The following is a 20,915-nucleotide window of genomic DNA, read 5'->3' on the forward strand; positions in this document are numbered from 1 at the left end:
ACAAGCAGGTGAGGGGCAGAGAGAAAGAGAGACAGAATCCCAAGCAGGCTCCACGCCATCAACGAAGAGCCCAATGTGGGGCTCCAACTCACAAACCACGAGATAATCACGTGAGCCGAGATCAAGAGTCAGATGCTTAACCGACTGTGCCGCCCAGGTACCCCAAGAGAGTCCACCCTTCTAAGTTTGCACAAAGTCCTGTACTAGATAGCGGCAACTCACCCATCTTCTCTGCAAGGTTGTTTGCTAGTAAGAAACTGAGAGAACTTTCCAGAGACTATTACTGAGAGCATCCTCAGTTTCAGGCAATGAACTGCTATCAATAAATGCTCTGACTGTCCTAATCCTTTTTAAAAATTTTGCTTAATGCTTATTTATTTTTGAGAAAGAAAGAGAGACAGTGTGAGCAGGGGAGGATCAGAGAGAGAGAGAGAGAGAGAGAGATAGAATCCAAAGCAGGCTCCACGCTCCAAGCCGCCAGCACAGAGCCCAAGGACTGGGCTTGAACTCATGAACTGAGAGATCATCACCTAAGCAGAAGTCAGTTGCTTAACCAATGGAGCCGCCCAGGTGCCCTGTGACTATCCTACTCCTTATATGACCCAGTAAGGCAGATTATAACATCCCATTACAGAAAAAGACTTAAGTCCAAGAGAAGTTATGTGACTCACTCAAGGCAGCAGGGTCAACATTCAAATCCAAGTCAGATTCCAAACCCCAGTCATGGTTCACTGCCCCTCTGTGCCTCCTCCACATCCAAAATGACACAAAGCTTCAACCTTTTGACACTATGCTGCTCACCTACCAGTGCCAAAGGGAAGTTGGCCAGCTGGTTCCTGGTCCACCACCCCAGGACCAAAGAACCCCCTGAAACCTCCCTGCAGCCACAGAGGGGTTAAGAAAGTCAGCTCCCCGGCTGGAAGAGCAGAGGCAGACGGAGTGGACTGCTGTTGGCTTTGAATCCCACAGGAAATAAAGCACAGGAGACAGGTGAACAGTGCTCCTGGCAGCAGACGAGAGTGAAAATAAAATCTATTCTAAGCTGCCAGCTCGCACCTCTCCTTCAGTTTAACAAGTGTATTACTGTCGAATTTGCAGCTACGGACATGCCACTTATAGTTCAAAACCATTTCTGTTTCAGCCTCCACTCATTCAGTCAGAACTGGCAGGGAAGGATTAAAAAAAAAAAAAAGATACTTTTCAACCATTGTTCTCCAAGCACATCTGAAGTCACCGTGACTTGGGCGTGAAGGTGCCCAGGGAATTCCCCCAATGGTTCGCTCGGGTCAGCAAGGAGGGCATTTTGTCATATTGCCACCCCCCGGTCTTTAACAGATAGTTCTTTTCAAACAGAATTCTTTTTTCTCTGAAATTGTTTAGAATTTCAAACGTCAAACAGCCTCCAGAAAATCCTGGTTGAGGGCAGAGGATCCTTGCTGAGCCAAAAGAAAAAAAAGAGATGATTTTGAATTAAGGAACTTTCTCACTTGAAGAGATGCTACATGGGGACCAGCAGATGGATGAGCAGTTAGAGAAGCAAGAGATTTGTTGTAAGAAGTTAAGAAAAGGAAGGGAGCCCTGCCCTCCTGCATGTGTTGTGTCCAGTGCTGTTCTAAGGCATTTAGACTTATCAGTTCATTTCTTTTTTTTCTAGTATTTTATTGTGTTTTTAAAAATATAATGTATTATTGAGTTGGCTTACATACAGTGTATACAGTGTGCTCTTGGTTTCAGGGGTAGATTCCCGTCATGCATCACTTACATACAACACCCAATGCTCATCCCAACAAGTACCCTCCTCACTGCCCATCACCCATTTCCCCTTCTCCCCTCTCCCCACCCCCCATCAACCCTCAGTTTGTTCTCTGTACTTAAGAGTCTCTTATGGTTTGTCTCCCTCTCTGTTTGAAACTATTTTTCCCCTTCCCTTCCCCCATGGTCTTCTGTTAAGTTTCTCAAGTTCCATATAGGAGTGAAAACATATGGTATCATATATTATTCGTTCATTTAAGTATCACAACAATCTGGTTGGACAAAACCAGTTTTCATCCCCACTTTGCAGAGGAGGAAATGGAATCATTGAAGAGGTTAAGCAGGTCACCCAAAGTCAAAAACACTGGGAGTAGGGCTCTGGTTGAATCCAAGCTGTTTGGACCAAGAGGCTGTGCTCTTAACCCAAATGCCATACGGCCTCTTGGTGCTGGGTGTGCTTTCTGGGACATTCGTGAGGACCAAGTCTCACACACATGGTTGGAGGAAAGCTTGATAAAGGCATAAGCCATACATTGTGGGTGCACACAGGGCGAAGCTGGAGAGGATGGGAAATTAGGCATCACTTCACAGAGTGGGAAGCTTTGGGCAGGGTCTTGAGAACTTAGTCCGATTTTGAAAGTTTACAGATAAGAGGAGAGCCTTTTATTTAAAAAAACTTTTTTTAATGTTTTTTATTTATTTCTAGGAGAGAGAGATAGCATGAGCAGGGGAAGGTCAGAGAGAGAGAGGGAGTCACAGACTCTGAAACAGGCTCCAGGTTCTGAACTGGCGGTCAGCACAGAGCCCGACGCGGGGCTCGAACCCACGAACAGCGAGATCATGACCTAAGCAAAAGTCGGACGCTTAACTGACTAAGCCACCCAGGCGTCCCCCCTCCTTTTTTTTTTAAAATTTTTTAATGTTTTTTATTTATTTCTAGGAGAGAGAGAGAGAGACAGCATGAGCAGGGGAGGGTCAGAGAGAGAGGGAAGGGGAGAGCCTTTTAGATGATTCCTTCTCTTGATTCTGTGAAACCCTCCAACTTGGCCAACCACTGGGACTTCAACTCAACATGTCTGAAACCCTTCCCTTCCTTCTAAGCCTGCTTTTCTTCCATTCTGCCTCTGATGGCGGCCCCTTCACTCACCCAACTTAGGGATCAGCTTTGATTTAATCCCCTCAGCATCTCACCAATAATTATCCTGTCCTCCACAATCTTATCTTGAGAAGAAGCTAATTTAACAAGAGGGTTTGGCCTGAGGAATACAACGGGAAGTCTCTGAGAAAGTCTCTGTGGAAATACTCCAAAGTCAATTCATGGAGAGCACATGTGGGACTAATTCAAGAGACTCGGTTTCTTAGACTTGGCGTTCACTGACTTGTGCAAAATGAATTTGTCTTCATGGACTTCAAACCCCCCTTCTGTAAAATGGCGGGCAAAAAGGAAAGAAAAGAAGCTGGTGGACTAAATTATTTCTAGGTTTTCTCTTAGTTAAAACATTCTGTCATTCTTTGCTGTCCCATCACTTTCAGTCTTATTAATCCTCTTCCCATCTTTCATAAGTTCTGAACCAGACAGAGCTTGAGGTACCTGTGAAATTTGTTCCCTACAACGTCAGGAGCCCCAGAAAATTACCTCACTGAGGTCGTCTGGTGTCCATCCTAATTTCAAGATGAGTCCATTCAAACCTCTATCTTAGACAAAGGGCAGCTCTAAATGGCCTGAACAAAGCTTCCTTTTCCATGAACCACACTCTCGTTCCTGCCTGGGTCTCTCAAGATGAAGTCTTCTCCCAAAAAGAGGTAACCCCTGACCTGTCGTATGAAGCCAGCCACATAGGAAAGAAAAAAGACAAAAATTCAAATAAGACAGAGAGAGAGAAAAATCCAAGACAAAACGAGGAGAACACCATAAATCCCTCATATTTGAAAGAAGAAATCCCAAAATGGGAAGGTACCCAAATGCAATAAAAAGTTGATTTTCCATCCAAATATTCTATACCACCACCATCACCACCACTGTCTGCCACCCTTTCCCCCACCCCTGAAAACATCACAGCTCCAGACTGCTTTCAGAAGTGAAATTGCACCACAATGGTCCAGTGCCAAATAAACAGTAGGTATACAATCAATAACTGTCAAGTGAGGAATGAATACATTAACACTGTAATGTTCTTCTAAACAATACTCTAATAACAAAATCCAATTCAAGGCATCACAAAGATTTAACCAAAGAAACCAAGTTTCCTTCCTTCCTTCCTTCCTTCCTTCCTTCCTTCCTTCCTTCCTTCCTTCCAACCACTTGTGCTCCGAGTCTCTGTTCATTTCATTTTTATTTTTGTTTTAGAAGCTTGTTGATTTAAAGCTTACTATTATCGTCACATTTATCCTGTCAATGAGGAAAGAGAGTTTTAGAGTTCTAGATACTGATTGCCAAGTCACAGATTATGAGGGAAGGCAGGACGCAAGTCTTGTTCTGCCTCACTTCTGAGCTGGTACCTTCTCCACTCACCTTGTATCACTAGAGAGAAATGTGAGCGAAGTCCCAGAAAAACAGGCTCACATTTTAACATCTTCCTTTCCTCCAGCTTGCTGAGAAAGGCAGAACTTTGCTTTCCTGTTTGCCTGTTCGATATATGCCTCTTAGAAGCCATGTCAAGAGGGAGATAGTGTTTCTTTAAGGAGTATCTCTTTCCCCATTTCCAGAAATGATGACTTTACCACAAGGCTAACATTGCATTACTATGGATTTTTTTTTTTTTTTTTTTTTTTTTACTTAATTGAAATGAATGAGTTTTCAGCTGGACTCCCTCCTCCTAACAATCTGTCTTAAGATGCTGGAAGTGCTATCAGGTACATTTAGTTATTCTTCTTCATTCCAAAGAAGAATAGGGACAAACAGCATTCTTTCTGGGGGTGTGATGATGGGGGGAGAGGACAGCAGTGTTTGTTTTTTGCTTGCTTATATGTCACTATAACCCAATCTATTCTGTTTATAGTTTAACTACCTTTCCACACCCCTATTGATTCTTTTATTATTTATTATTGAAGTATAATTGATACACAATGCCATATTGGCGTCAAGTACACAATATATTGATTGGACAATTCTGTACATCGCTCAATGCTCACATCCCCATTGATTCTTATGGCGTCCACTGGTCTTTCCAAAAGACCTCTGCCAGAATATGAAGGCCTAAGTCAAACTCTTAGAGATATCAACATGAGCAGGTTGATCTAGATATTAGCTTAACCGAATGTAGCCTGGGGTTAAATCTTGAAAAAAGGAAAAAGAGAATGTTTATACTCTGCAAAGGTTTTGTCTTCCAGATGACTGGCTTGTACGTGCACTTGTAGTTTTAAGAGTTTCTGTCTTTATGGGGTGCCAGAAACCGAAACTGCGCAGGTCATCTCTGATGGCAGGGCCCAGGGAAAATCCTTTGGGAAAGGACTGCAAGGCAGTCAGAAGAACCCCCTGAAGAATTCTTCCTCTCTGCTTAGTCTATGCCTTTTACTGTCACTTCCGCTGTTAGCCTATTCTAGGGTTAATATGAAACCAGACTCGCCCAAAATTCCCCCTCTTCCTCCAAAATGGAATGTACCTAAATATCATGTCTGCCCCCTCAATCAGATGCTGTCTAATGAATATTGTAGCAATTAGCAAAATTGGAGACAGTCCGGTCCGCATGGGCTCTATAAGAGACCTAGAATTCATTTTCCTTGTATGGGACTAATTGCCAGTAAGAACACATATTAGGCCATAAGCAGAGACAAAAACAAGACTTAGTAGTTTTGGAGGACTTTCCCGGAAAAGTGTTAGAGAAATATTTGCCTGCTGACCTCAAGCCTGTGAGGCAACTTATGGATTGTTCTGGTCAAAGAATGAGATCAGTAAATGCAGAGACCAAATTCTAGTTGATCCACATAAAACATTTCCATACGTCATCTATGATAAATGTTGACATTGTTCTTTCTTAGTTGTGAGAGGTTGTGAGAGTCTATTACCTATAACCATGGGTACAAGTGTGCCCTGTTCTTGCATGCCCACTGAATTTAAACAATCAAAGGGCACTTTGTTTTCATGCATTCTGGTTATATGCTTCACTTATTTCCTGCCATGTGTAGTAGAGAATATGTAGAACTTTGTTATGGCTACCCGGTTAACTTTTATCAATTTAAGTAGAAATCTTGTACTGTGAAATCACTGTTGCTAAGAACATTTAGAAATATTAAATCCCATGACTGTTTTCAAAAACTGTCAATTGTTTAAGCATGATTGTTTCGATTTGCTATATATACCCAAAGCAGAAAAATAAATTTGAGCAGTCCACCTAAAGAGGCTGGTTCCGTGGCTTCTTCGCTGACTCCAATCCTCACTCTCCGGGTCAACCCTGGCTTGCAGAGGCTGGACTCCTGCAATGGGGCATCTGGGCGGCTCAGTCGGTTGAGCATCCGAATTCGGCTCAGGTCATGATCTCACAGTTCATGGGTTCGAGCCCCATGTCGGGCTCTGTGCTGACAGCTAGATCAGAGCCTGGAACCTGCTTCGGATTCTGTATCTCCCTCTCTCTCTGACCCTCCCCTGCTCACGCTGCCTCTCTCTCTCTCTCTCTCTCTCAGAAATAAATAAAACATTAAAAAATTAAAAAAAAAAGAGTTTCTGTCTTTTGAAGATAGTTTTTGTGATGATCTTTCAGTTTCTGTATGTTCTCAAGGGAAAATATGAGTAGAAGGACTGCTTGGATAATGTCAGTATTAGCCAATTAATATCGACATAGGTACACATTCATATATGCCTGTGTGCAACACACACACACACACACACACACACATACATGCACACACACACAGAGCTATTGCCTTCTTGTCCTTTTCTACTTTAGAATTATTGGAGAAGAAATCCTATACCTATACCTCAAAGCTTCCCTTGCACACAATTCCTATCCTCTAGTGTGACCTCTTTCTCTGGTGCACCTCACTCACTCTTCCCCCCAGGTGCTGGGAGCACTGCTTGGTCTGACAGGGAGTTTGAGAAAATCCAGATGTGTATAGATCAGCCTCTTCCCACTGCTTTCTCTTTGTGACTGACCAGCTCTCAACCACATGGTAAGTTTATCTTTAGTGTCCTCTCTCCTAAAAAAAAAAAAAAGTCCCCTCTCCTGTTGGTGGGACCTTTCCCAACTCTGCCCATCTCGGAGGTGGAGAAGTCTGTCTCATCCTAAAGTTTAGTATCAGGAAGCCCACGTGAAACTCATTCGAGCCACTACTCTTCTAGCTTTAATGGTAATTAAAAGTTAATTAATAAAAATTAATAAAAGTTATTTTTTAAATGTTTTTTAAAAATTTATTTCTGAGAGAGACAGTGTGAGCAGGGGAGGGTCAGAGAGAGAGGGAGACACAGAATCTGAAACAGGCTCCAGGCTCTGAGCTGTCAGCACAGAGCCCGACTCGGGGCTCAAACCCATGAACTGTGAGATCATGACCTGAGCCGAAGTCGGACGCTCAACCAACTGGGCCACCCAGACGCCCCTTTTTTTTTTTCAAGAGAATGTCCTTTTTTTTTTTTAATGTTTTTTATTTATTTCTGAGAGAGAGAGAGAGAGAGAGAGAGAGAGAGAGACAGCTTGTCATTCCCTGGATTCCTGTTTTTCTCTCAATTGGTTCAGAACACGGACAGGGAAAAGAGAGGATTTATGTGTGGATGTATGCCAACAGCCCTCAAGAACTACAACCACTTCCATTTTTTTTTCTTTTTAATGTGTATTCATTTTTGAGAGAGAGAGAGAGAGAGAGAGAGAGAGAGAGAGAATGAGCCAGGGAGGGGCAGAAAGGGAGAAGCAGGCTTCAGGCTCCAAGCTGTCAGCACAGAGCCCGATGTAGGCCTCGAACCCACAAACCATGAGATCATGACCTTAGCTGAAGTCAGATGCTTAATTGAGCCACCCGGGCACCCCAACTACTTCCATTTTCTAACCCGTAAGCAGACACTGGCTAAAGGAAGGGAGCAAACACGAGCTATCTGGATGGAACACAAAGGGCACCCATAGATACCAGCTACCAAAAATCCCTTCCTTTTAATGTTGGAGGCAGGAAGGGAATCTTGGCTTTCTTTCTGGACCCAGTCATCAAACCAGCATCATCACATGACTGTCAAACAGGAAAGAAGACCCTTCCATGCTCCCCTTGTGAGCATAAGCACCCTTCACTCACCCACTTTACAGATTAGGCATTTCTCTGGGCTGCACTTCCCTCACCTATGCCCTGGGGATAATAGATAGTGGTGCCTCTCACCTCAGAGGCTCATTGGAGGACAGAATGAGGTAATAGATGGAAAGTACTTCATTTCTGGCATTCAAAAGATCTCAGTGAAGTGTCTCTAGGTTAGCTGCTTCTTCAGTTTTGTTTTTATTTCTTACTGTTGCTGTTGCTGTGTGGCTGTAACAATGACAGTGAGTCCTGGTGAGGTTATGGATGTCGTACAGATACTCATTTCACAATCTGCAATCTGTTGGCTTTGATGTCTTGCCCATCTTTCCTCTGGTTGTCAGCGTGATGGCAAATTAGCCTAGGTGGACAGATCTCCCTTTTAGGGGATGTTGTGAGAGCCCTACTCATTTTTTTAAGTGATCACCTTTAATCAAGACAGACAGGACCTCCATGTGCCAAGAGTTCTCCCTCAGTCCCGCATTGATTGGTGAAGGTGTTAATGGTACCAGCCTATAAATAATTATGCAGCCCTCAAAGTCAGCATTTCCATTATCTCCAGTCTCATCACTAATGTGTCTAGAGTGAGGGAGGGAAGGAGTGAGGGAAGGGTCTGGTGTGCCCTTCAAGGCAGTTCCACTCTCCGGAGGCCCAAGGGAGTCACTGGGCAATGGGAGCAGATCAGCTCAGGAGGAGCCAGTGACTTTAAGAGAATAATAGTTCAGAGCCAGATACTGTAGTGGTAAGGATCTTAGCCTCTATAAGTTGGAGTTTCTGGGTTCGAGTCACGTACTTGCCACTAACTCACTGGAAAAACTCTGACAGTGGAAAGGAACTAACAATGCCAACTGTTTACTCTGCTGGCCCCCTAATGGCATGACTTTATTTCACCTTTTTAAAGCCACCACAAGGGAGACATTGCCCACCCATCGCCAATTTACAAGGAGTAAAAAGTAAGCTCAGGCTACTGAATACTTACTTGAGGGCACACAGCTAGAAAATGGCAAATATGGGAATCAAACTCTGGAGACTGGCTCATTGTACCATATGCTTCTGTCTCCAAGAGATCATGCTTCTAAACTACAAGAAGAGGAGCCCCCTCCACACCACAATCCCATATATCCTGCTCATCAACCAGCCAGAAGCCTGACCCTACCTCCTCTGTGATGCTGCCTCTGACCTCAGCTAGATGTGACATCTCTTTGCTCTTTACAAGTCAGGGTTATCATTGGTGAGAGGAATCTTGTCAGCCCTCTGCCTTAAATACACTAGCTCTTTTTAAAGAGCTATTTTGTTTGTGCCTATAATGGACATACATTATTAGGTCTTCCCAGAATCCCTCTGTTCCACTGGAAAAAGCACCTTCTTTTCTTGGAGTTTCTTCTCCAGCCATAACCCTCAAAGGGGCACTGCTACCTTCTCACAAAACCAGTCTCCTCATTACATCAGGTTCAAGCCAGCCAATGATGAGGCTACATCTCCCATCTTTTGTCCATTCTCAGTTGATTCGGCCAATGGTGAACTAAGCGTCTTCAAGTAGAAGCAACTAGATGCAACGCACAGAGACCATGGGTGGCTATGTCCTGTGCCATGGGGGAGAGCAGTGTGCATCGGGACAGACGTCAGCAAAGATGGGAAACCAAGTCAAAGGAAATACCAGCAGTGCTCAAATCCTCCATGTCAGCTTTGCTGAATCCCTATGCTGCCTGCCATTTTGTGGTTGAGCTGATACCAGGGTGCCCTTGCAACAAATTAGGTTTTGCCTGCCTAAGGTCACTTACTGGTAACTAAAATATCTTAACAATAATATCTATCCATCCATCTTGCAGCACATACATGTATTCAGTCTTATTATTCATGGTTGCATATTTGCAAATTTGCTTTCTTGTTACCATGGATTTGTAACCCAAAATCAATACTCACAGCACCTCTGCAGTAATTAGCAGACATGCAGATGTGCAGAGAAATGAAAAATGGGTCTCCTGACACGCGTGTTCCTAGCTAAGGTCGAACCAGACAACACTCTGCCTTCTTATTTCTGCTCTCATACTGTAAACAAGTGTCTTTCTCACAGGCTATGTAGGGCTACATTTTTCACTTTTTACTTTTTGTTGGTAATTGCACTATTTAAAATGACCCGAAGCCCCGCACTGAAGTGTCGTCTGGTGTTCCTAAGCACAGAAAGGCAGGGATGTGCCTTAGATAAGCACATCCCTAAGATAAGTCGGTGTGTTAGATAAGCTTCATTCAGGCATGAGTTACGGTGCTGTTGGGCCATGAGTTTGATGTTAATGAATCAACAATATACATTAAATTAGATGTCTTTAGGAGGACACACATACAAAAAACAAGGTTATGTATTGACAAGTTGATGAAAATGTTGTGATCAGAGGCTTGTAAGAACCTAACCCTGTATTTCTCCTTGGTTGTGTGTTTGCAGTGACTTTATAGAATATTACTGTGAATAATAAGAATCAACTATATATATATATATATATACACACACACACTATATATATACCTATGTGTGTATATATACGTATATACCCACCCATACCTATACGTGTGTGTATACATGTATAGGGAACACAACAACCACTAATTATATATACACACTACATATACATAGACATATGTATGTGTGAGAGAGACAGACAGAGAGAGTGAGAGATTTATTGTAAATATTTTCCTACCATCTGTTGGGAAAGCAGGAGCAATTTCTGACATATCCTTGACCTCTTTCTTCACCAGTACCCTACTTCACTCTTAATATTGAGTAAAGAGGGGCACCTGGGTGGCTCAGTCAAGAGTGCATCTGGCTCTTGATTTTGGCTCAGGTCATGATCCAAGTGTCATGGGATTAAGCCTAACATCAGGCTCTGCACTGAGCATGGAGCCTACCTAGGAATCTCTCTCTGTCTCCTCCTGCACCTCTCCCCGACTTGCATGTTCTTTCTCTCTCTAAAATAATTTTAAAAATTGAGTCAATAAATGTTTGCTGAGTGAAGAAATGTTGGCCACCCCACCTTCCAGCAGATGCTGATCATCAAGCACCTGCTTCTCACCATAGAACATATATGGCAGAAGCCCTGTTAGGATGGTACCAACCAGTCCCACAGGAAAGATGGCTGCTTCTCCTGGGTCTGCCCATTGTCAGGACACTGACTGAGGATGTACAGACTGTGGTCTGCACATCAAATTGAAGGCTTGGAGAGTACCTTCAAGAGGAAGATGTGAAATAGAGAACATGAACTTTGGTGGCCCACATACCTGAGTTCAGTCCTTGACTGCACACTCTGGTCCTGTGGCTTGTCACTTAGTATTCCCTCAATGAAATATTCCTCTTGCTATGAGAAGGGCTCTGGATTCACCCTCGTCCAGAAACCCTTCGTACTGAGTGCCCATGGGGAAGTCCCCGCAGTCACTCAGAGGATGGGGCAGTTCTAGAGAACAACACTCTCACCACCTCCCCTGCCATCTGCTCATACTACAGGGAAGGCGAGGAAGTTCTGCGTGACTCAGCAGAGCGCCGCCATGCAAAAATGGCTCAAGAGGCCTTGAGCCTACAGCTGGTTGCTCAAACTGGCAGAAAGAAGCAGCCAAAGAGAGAGCTAAAGAGGCGCCCAGGGCTGAGAGGAGACCCGAGTAATTAAAAGCCCCAGTGAGGATTCTGTGACAAGCGGAAAGGTGAATCATGGCACGATGGGCAGACATCATCCTGAGGCTAGTCTCAAATTAGGAGAACAAACAGACAACTCCCTGGGGAACCTTCAGTGATCTGGAGAGCCAGGCCTCCAGGGCCAAGCCTCCTGTGCACGCAGGGAAGCTGCTGATGAGTCAAATTCCTTGCATAAAAGAGAGTAAGTGCTTACATAAGGCCCAAACACTTTTTAGTGGGCAAAACACTTTCCTTATATTGTCTCATGTTTGATTCTCTCAAATACTCTAGAAAGTAGGCATCTGAGCGTTTACTGAAGAAGGAATTAAGGCACAATGTTTAGGTGAATTGCGCAAGGTCACGTTGCCAGTGAGGGGCAAAGCTGGGGCTTGAACTCCGGTCACCTGATTCTAAGCCCAGGGCCCTCTCTGCCCACCATCATTGTCCCCACTAAACTTAAGGACACTCGGGACTGTGAGCTGCAAGTTCTGGGCTCCTTCATAGGAGACCAGCAACGATAAGCCTGTCTGCCTATATGGACAGCAAAGAAACTGGATACCTAGAAAAGAACAATAGTCAGGCTGGACCCAAACATTTTCTCGTGGAATGGTAGAAAACACTTCTAAATATTTTCCCGGTGATTCCAACGTGCAGCCAGGTTGAGAACCACTGGGTTAAATAGCGTTTCTCGAATTTTGGCAGCAAAATCACTTGGAGAATTTGTTAAAATGCAGATGGCTGCGCCCCAACCCCCCACGTCCACTTGTGTTGCTGATTCAATGGATCTCAGTGGAACCTGTTAATTTTCACTTCTCATAGGTTGCCAGGTGGTTCTTACCGATATAGCTGGCTCAGGGACCACACTTTGAGAACCACTGGATTAGAGTGTGGGGCACAGTCTTGCCTCTCCTCTCTCAGTCCCACCAGCCTGCAGGGACATTTCTTTCCAGGCAGCTCCTCCCAGTGGTAAACGGTGCTACAGACTCAGACTCTCCATAGTGAGGTGCGCAACTTTTTTAAGGGAACCCCAAAACTGCTCAGATTGAAGCCTTATTTCCAGATCCCACTGTGCTTGAAATGGGGCTAATATCTCTTGTTTTTTAGTTTAGTTTTATTCATGTTTTAGAAAGATACAGAGAGCAAGTGGGGGAGGGGAAGAGAAAGAAGGAGACAGAATCTCAGAGCCAAGCAGGCTTCACACCACCAGCACAGAGCCCTGCATGGGGCTCGAACTCACAAATCACAAGATCATGACCTGAGCCAAACTCAAGAGTCAGACATGTAACCAACAGCCACCCAGGTACCCCTCTCACCCTTTTTTTAAATGAAGCTAATATTTCTGATTCCTTGTACAATTTTTCAATCATGCCTGCACTCAGAAGAGGAAGACAAAGGTGTTTTTCATAAGTACTCTTCAAGTTCTAATCATAAAGAACACGATATTCTGATCTTTGAGTCTGACGCTAGATTGGATGAAACTGTGGGGGTCTCTGAGTGAGAGTGAGTGCATTTCGTGTATGTGACCAGGAACTACTGAGAGAGATGGTCACTAGCCTGATGCTTTATTCCCCTGAAACGGTTATGCATCCACAACTTTGCCACAACTGGCTTCAAAGCTCCCCATGTCTTGACTTGACTGCTTGATGGAGTATCAGCACATGTGACATGGGCAGGATTTTCTTTTAAATGTTTACTTATTTATTTTTGAGACAGCCACAGCCTGAGCAGGGGGTGGGACAGAGAGAGAGATAGAGGGAGAGAGGGAGACAGAGGATCTGAAACAGGCCCTGTGCTGAGAGCACAGAGCCCGATGCGGGGCTCTAACTCATAAACCGTGAGATCATGACTTGAGCTAAAGCCGGATATTTGACCGACCGAGCCGCCCATGTCCCCCAACGATTTAAAATAGGCCTGCCTGTTGGGATCTTCCTCTTGTGTTCTGAATCACATTGTTCTAGAGAGGACATGTTTTAGCCATGCCCCAAGAAGGGGTATGTGGAACAGAGCTGACCTAACACTCAGACATGCAGACCAGGAAGAGCCATCCCAGCTGATCTGAGAACATTTGAGTGAGAAATACGTGATTATTAAACACCATTGCACTTGGGAGTGGACTGTAATGCAGCATTGATATAAGAATTATTGACGAGGGGCACCTGGGTGGCTCAGTCAGTTAAGCGTCCAACTTTAGCTCAGGTCGTGATCTTGCGGTTTGTGAGTTCAAGCCCTGTATCAGGCTCTGTACTGACAGCTCAGAGCCTGGAGCCTGCTTCAGATTCTTTGTCTCCCTCTCTCTCTCTGCCCCTCCCCTGCTCATGCTCTATGTCTCTCTGTCTCTCAATAATAAATAAACACTACACAAAATTAAAAAAAAAAAAGAGTTAATGACAAATACAAGAGGGATAACAGAAATCCCAAATGATATTTTAAAAGATACAGAGGAATGGAAATATTTGGAGAAGTTATGAATGTATTAGGTGTTTCAGGGAAATTGAAATAATAGAGTGGTGTGTATGTATGTGTGTATGTGTGTGTGTGTGTGTGTGCTTTTAGGGTAGCAGTTGTATTCTAGCCCTCACTAGATTCAAATCAAGCTAAGGCAATTACTAGCAACCTAACTTCTCTTTGCCTCAGTTTCCTTTTCTATAAAGAAGGCCAATAATAATAATATCCACTTTTATGGAGCTTTTTATGAGCAATGAATAAATGAATATACATTGCATACTTAGAATACCTGGCATATCAGAAGCGATATGTGAGCATTTGTTACTATTGCTTACATCAGAATTTTTAAATAGCATCAAATACTATGAGAAGTCAGTACATATTCAAGTGTTGGTGTCGGTTGGGAATTTTGAACTTATATTTTACATTCTACTAAATTACAATTTAAAATTAATATATAGTAGGGGCACCTGTGTGGCTCAGTTGGTTAAGCATCCAACTTTGGCTCAGGTCTTGATCTCACAGTTTGTGAGTTTGAGGCCCATGTCAGGCTCTGTGCTAACAGCTCAGAACCCAGAGCTTGTTTCAGATTCTGTGTCTCCCTCTCTCGCTGCCCCTCCCCAGCTTGCACTCTGTCTCTCTCTCAAAAATAAAAACAATAAACATTAAAGCAATAAATAAAATATATTCTTGGATGTTTAATGTCTCAGGAGGTTTACCTTTGTGAAATGGAAAGGACCTCAGAGAACGATGGGACTAATGGTAAGTAATGTAATAAAAGTTGATGTTGTTTAAAGATGTAGTAACCAAGAATACAAGGAAAGGAAGCACATATCTGTGGTAGCACAAAGGAGAACTACTTGATTCAATCAACATGGGAGGGGTGCATGGCTAGGTAGGTATACTTGGTGAGAAGTGAAATCATATGTTCATGCAAAAACGTGTACACAAATATTCATAGCAACATTATTCATAATAGTCAAAAAGTAAAAACAACTCAAATGTCCAGCAACGAATGGATAAGTAAGATTTGGTATCTGTATAATGAAATATTATTCAGCAATAAAAAGCAATGAAGTGCTGATACATTCTACTACATTGAAGAACCTTGAAAACACTGTGCTAGGGGGCCCCTGGGTGGCTCAGTAGGTTAAGTGTCCGAATTCGGCTCAGGTCATGATCTCGCGATTCATGAGTTCAAGCCCCGTATTGGGTTCTGTGCTGACAGCTTAGAGCCTGGAGCCTGCTTTGGATTCTGTGTCTCCCTTTCTTTGCCCCTCTCCCATTCACACTGTCTCTCTCTCTCTCTCTCTCTCAAAAATAAATATACATTAAAAAAATTAAACAACAAAAATTAAATTAAATTACTTAATTAAAAAATTAAACAATGACAAAAAGAAAACATTGTGCTAAGTGAAAGAAAGAACTCAGTCCCAAAGACCACATTGTATATAACTCAATTTACATGAAATGTTCAGAATAGGCACCTCTATAGAGACAGCTATAGATAAGTGGTTGTCTAAGTTCAAGGTTGCAAGGTGGGGAGTAACTGCTAATGGGTGTGGGGCTTCTTTTTTTGGGTTAATGAACATATTCTAAAATAGATTATGGAAATGGCTGTATGACTGTAAATATACAGCAACTACTGAATGGTGCACTTTAAATGAGTAAATTGTATGGTATGTAAATTACATCTCAAAAAGAAAAGGAAAGCTTGAACCCACGTAAATAGAAATCTTTCAAGAATGATGACAATAGAGGTGATTGGGTGGCTCAGTCTGTTAAGCTTCCAACTTCAGCTCATGTCATGATCTCATGGTTCATGAGTTTGAGCTCCATGTCTGGCTGTGTGCTGACAGCTCAGAGCCTAGAGCCTCTTTCAGATTTTGTGTCTCCCTCTCTCTCTTCTCCGCCCCCCCATTCATACTCTGTCTCTGTCTCTCTCAAAAATAAATAAAAAAACATTTTAAAAATGATGACAATAGTAGTATCAGAAAAATAACTCAAGGCACAAATCATTTCAAAAAGGTCATTTTAAATTGATAAAATATTAATTCCAGAGTTAAGATAAAAGAATCAGACATTTCAGATGTCTAAAAATAAGGCGAAAATATGAAGAAGCTTTTCTATACTAGATGAGAAATTTACAAATACACAGCTCTTGTGAAAGACTTCAATGCACCTCTCTCAGCCTTTGACAGAAGAGGATGTGAAAGGAAGAGCATGACAGAGAAGATTTAATAATTTACACAGTGTGATAAAATTAATAAAATATATATGCAATTATATTACCATCAAACAGAAAATATACTTTTGTAAGCATTCATGTGGTGTTTACAGAATTTAATTATATGGTAGAAATTGTAGAGGCCATATTCTCTGGCAACATTGCATTTAAGCTAGGGTAATCACAAAGTGTAATCAAAACAATGTGAGGAAACCTCTTGGAAATTAAACAACATTCTATTAAATAAGGATTGGTTCAAAGAGGAAATAAAAATTATAATTACATGTTATCTAGAAAAAAGCAAAAATGAGAACAATATTTATCAAACCCAATGGAAAAAGGTTACCCTTTACCTAAAGTCAAGCCCTTTAAAAGCTGTCATTATTAAACAGAAAATCATATAATTAGAGTAACTAAGCATTTAATTTTTAAAAATGAACTAAAATAGCATCAGGAAAGGAGAAAATGATAATGTTGAAAGTAGATATTTGTGATGTACAAATAAGTAAAATAGAATTCTTAATTAAACTCTGGAAGGAATTCCTGGACTTTCCAACACTGAGACTATGGCAACAGAAGTCCAGAGAGACCTCTCAGAGCAACATACAAAATGCTGGATGAAATATGGGGCTTGAGCTTTTGATTGCATCGTTCAGCTGGCGAGGAAGCAAGAGAAATCAAAAAAGGCTGAAAACAAAATAAAAAGAACAGATACAGAGAAATAAGTGAGTCTTGTAGCACCATTTGCCCTCAGGACTTAGGTCATCTGCTGCTGACCTAGACTGTAGGTTCTAAAGGATTCCGTGTACTGTGGGGACAAGACACATAATCAAAGAACAAAACCTGAGTACACAGATGGGAGACCTTTGCATAAAGCCAACTCCTCTAAGGGCAACACCATCCCCAGTGAATTAAAACTACACACACACACACACACACACCCCTACCTTCAGAGATAGACAATATGGATTCTGGCCCATATTGGCTCAGGTTTCTGTGGAAATCAATAATAAAAAACAAAAAGGAGGGGCACCTGGGTGGCTCAGTTGGTTAAGCGCCTGACTTTAGTTCAGGTCAGGATCTCACAGTTCATGAGTTTGAGCCTGCGTTGGGTTCTGATTCTGTGTCTCCCTCTCTCTCTGTCCCTTCCCTGCTCATATACTCTCTCTAAAAGGTAAATAATAAAACTTTAAAAAGTTATTTTAAAAAAATATTAAAGATTTCATCTAGTGAATCCTTAATGTCAAGTTTACACATGGATGAGTTTTAACTACCTAGATCCTTGCCCTCAAAAATAAAATATGACTATAATTTAAAGTGTTCTGTAATGATAATCTCCCTCAAGCCATTGGCAATAGCGAATGTATTGCTCTCTGGAATTCACACCCCAAAAATTCCCACTGGTAATATTTCACAAAACATCATCTCTTAATCATAAATCACAAGACTTATGTGGGAACTAAGGTATCATAATGTAAGGCAGCAGAAACAACTAATCATACCCACAATGACTGTAGATACAAGAAATATCAGATAGATAATATATAATTGCATATGTAATTTATTTAAAACCAAGTCAATGTGATCTATAGTTCAATGTAATCCCTATCAAAATGCCAATGGCTTCTTTTTTGCAAAAATAGAAAAATTCCTTTCTCAAATTCATATGGAAACTCTGAGCAGCCAAAAGAATCCTGAGAAGGAAGAACTAAGTTGGAGAATTTACAGTTCCTGATTTCAAAACTTAATGCAAAGCTACAGTAATCAAAAGAGTGTGTTACTGGCATAATGGCAGACATACAGACCAATGGTATAGAGGGCTGAGAGATAAATGCTTGCATATATGTTACAATGATTTTCCTCAAGGGTGTCAAGACCAGTCAATTGGGAAAATATAGTCCCTTCAACAATGCTATTGGGAAAACTGGATATCCAGAAGCAAAATAATGAGGTTAGACACTACATTATACATTATATATTACAATTAACTCAAAATGGATCAAAGATTTAAATGTAAAAGCTAAAACTCAAAAGCTCTTAGAAGAAAGCATAGGGGGTCAACTTTGTGACATTGGTTTAGCAATGACATCAGAAGTACAGGCAACAGAAGGAAAAATTGGTAAAATGGACTTCATCAAAATTTAAGACTTTTGTACATTAAAGGACACTATCAACAGAGTAAAAAGGTAACCCACAGAATGGGATAAAATATTTGCAAATCATATATCTGATAAAGGATTAATATCCACCATATATAAAGAACTCTTGCAACAACAACGAGTCAAAAGATGAGCAAAGGACTTGAATAGACATTTTTCCAAAGAAGATATGTGGATTGTCAATAAACACATAAAATGATGCTCGACACCATTTCTTCATTAAGGAAATGCAAATGACAACTAAATGAAACATCACTTCATATCCATTAGGACAGCTGTTAAGCAAATAAACAAACATCAGAAAATAACAAGTGTTGGTGAGCATGTGAAGAAATTGGAATGCTTGTTCATTGCTGATGAGAATACAAAATGGTGTAGTGGCTTCGGAAAACAATACAGTGATTCCTCAAAAAATTAAACATAAAATTACCACATGGTTCCGCAATTCCCTTTCTGAATATTACACCCAAAAGAACTAAAAGAGAGACTTGAACATATATTTCTACAACAATGTTCATAGCAGCATTATTCACAATAGGCAAAGGTGGAAATCTACACAAATGTCCATAAAGAGATGAATGGGTAAATAAAATGTGGTATGTACATATGATGGAATATTATTTACCTTAAAAAGGAATGAAATTCAGATAGAAGCCTCACATGAATAGACCTTGTAGACATTATGCTAAGTAAAATAAACCAGACACAAAAGGGCAAATATTGTATGATTCCACTTACATAGGTACTAGAGTAGTCAAATTCATAGAGACAGAGTAGAATTGTGCTTGCCAAGGACCAGGAAGAGGGGGTGAGAGGAAGCAGGAAGTTATTGTTTAATGGGTGCAGAGTTTCAGTTTGGGAATGATGAACAAGCTCTGGATTAGATGGTGGTGATGGTCGCCCAACAATGTGAACACTCAAAAATGGCTAACTGGCAAATTTTATATACTATTTATAATTTACCACAATACAAAAAATACTGATTAGTTCTACACGTATATTATCCCATTGGGGTGGGGGCTAACTAAAAATATAATGAATACCAAACCAAAGCAAACCAAGTTATTGAAGGTATGATACAGGAAGGTAAGATTGCTATCACTAATACCCACACAGATTTGAAAAAGAACTAAAAAGAGCTTCTAGAAAGAAATGCCTATATAATAATAACAAGTATAAACTCCCACAAGTTAAAGAGCAGATTAACACATCTGAACAGATGGTTAGTAAATAAAGATAGAGCTGAAGAAATTATGTAAAATTATGTAAAATGTAGCACGGAGGGACAAAAAGAAAGAAGTGGGAAAAAGAGGTTATAAGAATAGAGGAAAGGGAGAAAGTTTATGATGTGTCTAATCAGAGTTCCACGGGGAGATAGAAAAGACAAAGGGAAGATGGGACATTTAACAAGGCAGCGGCTGAAACTTTGCCAAATACACGCAAAATCACACCGCTTCAGGCTTAAAAAGCCCAGCGAAACATGAGCAGGATGGGGAAAAAATAATAAAACTTACAACCTAAACTGGTCACAATCAAACTGCACAACATGACAGGAGAAAAATATCTTAAAGGCTGACGGACAGAAATAATAAATTGCGCAGAAAACAGTTAAGGTGGCAGCTAACATCTCCCAGCAAAAAAATGGAAGCCTGAAGTTGGGGGACGGGTCGGGGGATAACATTTTCAAATTTAGGACAGAAAATTACTGATGACTTAGGATGTATAGTGCACCCAGTAAAAACATCAACGTCAACACTATGGCACAATTAAGACATTTTCATGGGGAAAAAACAATCTTTTATACATAGACTCTTGCTAAACTTCTTATAAAGAATGAGTTTAGAGGGTTCATTTTAGGAAGGAGTAAAACATCTCACAGCATATGTGTAAATGTATAAATCCAAACAAACACTGGTTAAACAAAAACAATATCTAAATGTTAGACTTTAAAATAAGGTGGAACTAATGTGTTGGCTAACAAGCACATAAACACCGGTAGACGAGCATGGGGTTAGAATGTGTTGTTCAGAAGAATAATGATACTGATTAACTTCTGACTTTGTTGTAAGTAAGTATGTCAAAGTTCTAGAGGAATCACTGCAGAACAGAAACAGAACACAGGATTTCCAGATTATTAGAATGGGGGATGAGCATAATGAACCCAAAGGAGGAAGAGGTACACAGACAAGCTATGATAGCAGTAAATCAAATATGTAGGAATCATTACCTACAAAACTCAACTAACCCTTCACAATAAAAGACAGGGTTGTCAGACTGAAGTATAAAGACACACCCTAGAGGCTTTGGGTGCACCTGGAGCATGTGACATTGGCACTGAATTTTACTGTCTGAGCAGGGCGTTCAGACCTAGCGGTTTATAGAGGCTTGTCTAGGGCCAGCTCTGACTGCTAAGGCCTGGGTCTTCGAGCCTTAGAGCACGTGTTGTTTGATGTTGGCTGGTGAATTTGGC

The sequence above is a fragment of the Hyaena hyaena genome, unplaced genomic scaffold, assembly GCF_003009895.1.
Source record: "Hyaena hyaena isolate Hyena2069 unplaced genomic scaffold, ASM300989v1 scaffold_46, whole genome shotgun sequence".
Taxonomy (NCBI): Eukaryota; Metazoa; Chordata; class Mammalia; order Carnivora; family Hyaenidae; genus Hyaena; species Hyaena hyaena.